The sequence below is a fragment of the Urtica dioica genome, chromosome 4 (assembly GCF_054948205.1).
Source record: "Urtica dioica subsp. dioica isolate 48M chromosome 4, U.dioica_male_clone48M_v1_H2, whole genome shotgun sequence".
NCBI classification, from domain to species: Eukaryota; Viridiplantae; Streptophyta; class Magnoliopsida; order Rosales; family Urticaceae; genus Urtica; species Urtica dioica.
Genome location: NC_142759.1, coordinates 11,751,134 through 11,756,162, shown reverse-complemented (window position 1 = coordinate 11,756,162; position 5,029 = coordinate 11,751,134). Strand labels below are relative to the sequence as shown.

Genomic DNA, 5,029 nt, shown 5'->3' with positions numbered 1-5,029 from the left:
TTTTAGATAACGAGAGAAACACGAATCCAAGATTTTTGACCCACGAAGAAAATTTGACAACACACTTTCCTTTGCTTTTGACAGACACCATTTGAATAATTCAACCGCCGGAAAGATAAGCGTAAAAATCTCTAGCGCACTTGGCTCATAGTATTTCAGATCAGAGCTCTTTTCCTTTCTTTAAAAAAAAAAAAAATGAACGTTTACACTTTCCTCTCCGCGATCTTGGCACTAACATCGATATCAGTAGCGATCATCTTTGTGGCCTTGGCTTACTTGGCCATTAAGACCTACACAGGCAAGTCAATCACCGACTCTTCATACCCTCCCGTGAAAGGAACAATGTACGGCATCTTGTTCCACTACGGCCGTTCGTACGATTACCAGGCCGACCTCGCCGCCGATTCGCCGACGTTCCGGCTCCTCAAAACGGCGGCGAGCGAGGTGTTCACGGTGGACGTTCGGAACGTGGAACACGTGCTGAAAGGAAGCTTCGAGAGCTACTCGAAGGGGGACGGGAGCATGGAGATGATAAGAGATCTGTTCGGACAAGGGATCTTCGTGGTCGACGGCGACAAGTGGAAGCAGCAGAGGAAGCTTGCGAGCTTTGAGTTCACGATGAGGTTTCTCAGGGACTTTAGCTGCGTCGTCTTCAGGGAAAACGCCGTCAAGCTCGCTAATGTCGTCCGTGGATTCTCTGCTCAGGACCAGGTTTTCGATATGCAAGTAAGATTCTTTATTTTCAGTTTCTCATCATTTTTATATGACCTTTTTTTTGGCAAAATTTATCGCTTAAATACTTGTGGACTGACGGTTCACAGATTTTTCTATGAAACAATAAATTCGTTATATGAAACATAAGAATATTAAAATGATATCATGAATCTCTCACCGGATTGTTGAGATTATTTATCAGTCATTACAGTTAAGACTTTACCGTAACCAAAAAAAAAAAAAAAAAAAAAAAAAGTGAAGACTTTATGCGCATCCCCCAGGAAAAAAAATGGCCCTTTTTTTTTGTGTGCGCGCGCGCGCTTAAAGTTGTCTTTTTTTTTTTTTTTTTTTTTTTTTTTTTTTTTCAGAATAAACATAAGATACTTGCATTATATTGAATATTCATCAATTGAATCATTGGTTATTCATTCATGTGTCGCAGCTTTTGAAATTAATAGTTCTGACTTCTGACCCAGGGGGGCTGATATATTAATCTTGATTACTAAATATTAATATGACTATTCTCATCATGACCAACCAATAACTGTGCTATTTATTGCGGTCACATGATATAATATGGATTTGTTAGTAAGATTTGTGAGGCTGTGATTTGGGTATTAAAGCATGGTTGTTATTTCCATAGGATTTGCTAATGCGATGTACATTAGATTCCATATTCAAAGTTAGATTTGGAGCAGAGCTGAATTGCTTGGAAGGCTCAAACAAGGAAGGACTCGCATTCATGAAGGCCTTCGACGACTCGCAAGCTTTGCTTCTCTGGCGATTCATCGATCCGTTTTGGAAGTTAAAAAAGCTTCTCAACATTGGCTCTGAGGCCACTTTGAAGAACAACATGAGACTCGTCGATGAATTTGTGGACAAACTTATCCGGGAAAAAAGAAGAATGTTTGAAGAGAGACGAGATTGTGTGAGTGATTCAATAAGTAAAAATACTTTTCTTGCTCTCCAAGACTCAAATAACGGATTTTTTTTCCTTTTAATCTTCTCTTGCTTTGAAATAGAATGACAAAGAAGATATACTTTCAAGGTTTCTATTGGAGAGCGAGAAAAATCCAGAGGAAATGAACGACAAATATCTGCGAGACATAATTCTGAACTTCACGGTCGCCGGCAAGGACACCAGTGCAAACACTTTGTCGTGGTTTCTCTACGTGTTGTGCAAAAACCCGGTTGTACAAGAAAGAGTTGTGCGAGAAATACGAGACGTTTTCGGAGACAAAGCTGATGAAACCAACATCAAAGCGTTCGTCGAAAACATAACCGATGAAGTGATCGAGCACATGCAATATCTTCATGCAGCGTTATCGGAGACTCTGAGGCTATACCCTGCACTTCCTGTGGTACAAAACTATCACTTACATTTACAGCTTTACAGCTTCAATTTACGAAACTTAGTCCCTTCTTGTAAATTGCTGTGTTATTTTTATTCGGTGTGAGTATACATTTTGATCAGAAATTAGTTTTGTGAGCAAATTTCTTTTAAACATTTACTTTTTTTGGTACTTTGTCTTGTAAATTCTTTTCTAACATAAACCAGTTTTCGTGTTAAAATAATAAAAAAATACTAATTAAATTATAATCAACATAAAATACTAAATAAAAAACATTTTTGGATTATTAGAGTTAGATTGTGTTTTTTTTTTCTATGTACAAATCATAAAGAAGTTATTCAGGTTTCTAATTTTTTTTTTTTTTAATTTGTTTAGGGGTAGAATCATATTGCGTATACATTAACAAAATGTCACACACATAATAAGCATGGAAATTTGTGCTTAAACCCAATCTTTTTATTTTATTAATTTATAAGGGCGGGAGAAACGCGGATAAGGACGATGTTCTTCCAGACGGGTTTAAAGTAAAAAAAGGAGACGCGGTGAACTATTTAGCCTATGCCATGGGAAGAAGAATTGACATTTGGGGAGATGATGCTCTGGATTTCCGCCCCGAAAGATGGCTCAAGGATGGGATTTTCCAACCCCAATCACCGTTCAAATTTATAGCTTTCCATGTCGGTTTATTCGTTCCGTATATTCTCTCTCTTTTTTTATACCTTCTCTTGCAAGGCAACTATTTTTTCTTTATTTGAGACGGGTCGAAATGAATTTTCAGGCTGGTCCTCGGATCTGTCTCGGGAAGGACTTTGCGTACCGACAGATGAAAATTCTTTCAATCGCATTGCTCCGCTTCTTCCGCTTCAGATTGGCCGACGAATTGAAGCCTGTTACATACAAAATGATGTTCACTCTTCACATCGAAGGTTCTCTCTCTCTCTGCGCTATTCCGAGGAGTGACATTACAGTCTCATGAAAGAGATCAATCAACATTTTAAGCTAAATACTCTCTAGAGTGAAAAAAAAATTGTATGTGCCTTCAGAAAATGTCTGTTTTTTTTCTTCTTCTTAGTATTTTGTTGCTTTCTTACACAGCTATACCAACTTATATAAATATTTTAAAATATCATAATTTTCTAGTGTCTCTCGTTTATTACCAGTTAACTGGATATCGTGGCTGGGTTAATTATATTGGGCTTGATCATACTTAAAAAAAAAGGTAGAGCTTAAACAAACCTTAAACACCAAGGGAACAGACTCTTCTCGGTGGTAAATGTGTTGAAAACATAAGGGGAGAAAAACAATGTCCATGCATAGGTCCATCATCCTTGGAAATTGCAACACTCTATTTCTCATGTATTTTTTGTATAATTCCTAGATTAACTCTTCATTGGTTCCATGTAAAGTAATCATGTTTACTTGTCTTCATTATATGTATAAATAGAGGTTTCACCTCTCATAACAAAAATAATGAGAAAAAGATTCAGTCTTCATAATTCTATATGGTATCAGAATTCAGAAATTCAATCACCATGAACACCTTCGAAAACTCATCCGCGTTCGACACCACTTCATAAACTACGTCCACTCAGTCAAACCCCGACTCATTCTCCCAACATATCACAAGTCACAAACTTAATGGCCACAACTTTCTATAGTGATATCAATCTGTGCTCATGTTCATCTCAGGACGAAGTAAGGATGACTATCTCATCGGTGTAGTTGAAGCTCCGAAGTGCGAAGATCCAACGTTCAAGAGTTGGAAGGCTGAAAATAATATGGTGATGTCCTGACTTATAAACTCAATGCACCCCGAAATCGGGGAAACCTTCCTTCTCTACTCCACAGCGGCGGAAATCTGGCAAGCAGCTAGAGAAATCTTCTCAAACTCCGAAGACGTGTTTGAGCTGTTTGAAACTGAGAACACTCTCCATGACCTATGTCAAGGAGAGATGTCTGTTACTCAGTTCTTCAGCTCGCTCACACATCTATGGCAGATGATCGATCTCTACAAACATCACCAGTAGACCTGCCCTGAGGACTCGAAGCTTTACCGCAGGACCGTGGAGACCAAGCGTGTGTTTAAACTGTTATCCGGACTAACAAAGACCTCGACGAGGTCAGAGGTTGGATACTCAATACAAAACCACTACCATCTCTCCGGGAAGCCTTCTCTGCGGTAAGACAAGAGGAGAGTAGGAGAAAACTCATGCTCGGAGGAAATCTACCTTATACGAGCTCAAATCCGAGCTCATCCTCAGACTCGTCTGCTTTCACCTCGCATGGAGACGAAGTCCTCGCAGCTCGCGTCTCAACAGAGAGACCTCGCAAAGCTCGTCCCTACTGTGACCATAGCAGATGGCCTGGTCATCTTCGAGAAACATACTGGAAGTTGCATGGGAAACGACGAAGCCCTCGCAGCTCGCGTCTCAACAGAGAGACCTCGCAAAGTTCGTCCCTACTGCGACCACTGTAGACGACCTGGTCATCCTCGAGAAAAATGCTGGAAGTTGCATGGAAAACCAAGTTCGAAGTCGACTCAAAATACTAAAGATCCAAACTCAACCGGAAACTTGGTATCCACCTCATCCGCTGCCTCAACTTCGACCTCGGACCCCTCTCCATTCAGCAATGACCAGCTCGCCATGCTCTAGAGACTTGTTAAACAAGTCCAACTCACTGGTGAAAGCTCAGGCATTGACCCTCTAGGTAACTCCCCTAGAGCTCTTCATGTAAGTGCGGAGAATCCTTCAGCGTGGATTGTCGACTACGGTGCCTCAGTTCACATGACTGGTAATCGAAATCTATTCACGAATTACTTTATATGTGATAGAAGCATATCAGTCACCATTGCAAACAGAGCCAAAACTCAAGTTATTGGTATCGGCACCGTGGTCTTGTCGAACTCTATGAGGCTAGAGTTTGTGTTCTTTATCCCTTAGCTACAGTGCAACCTCATATCT

At 40.1% G+C, this 5,029-nt stretch overlaps 1 pseudogene across 1 annotated transcript; it reads left to right on the top strand.

Moving 5' to 3' along the window:
* On the top strand, positions 1–3,218 carry LOC149400446 (cytochrome P450 704C1-like; annotated as a pseudogene). The gene is made up of 4 exons (XR_016296285.1): positions 1–726; positions 1,358–2,075; positions 2,543–2,743; positions 2,845–3,218. The product of XR_016296285.1 is annotated as a cytochrome P450 704C1-like (transcript).
* Positions 3,219–5,029: the final 1,811 nt, after the last annotated feature.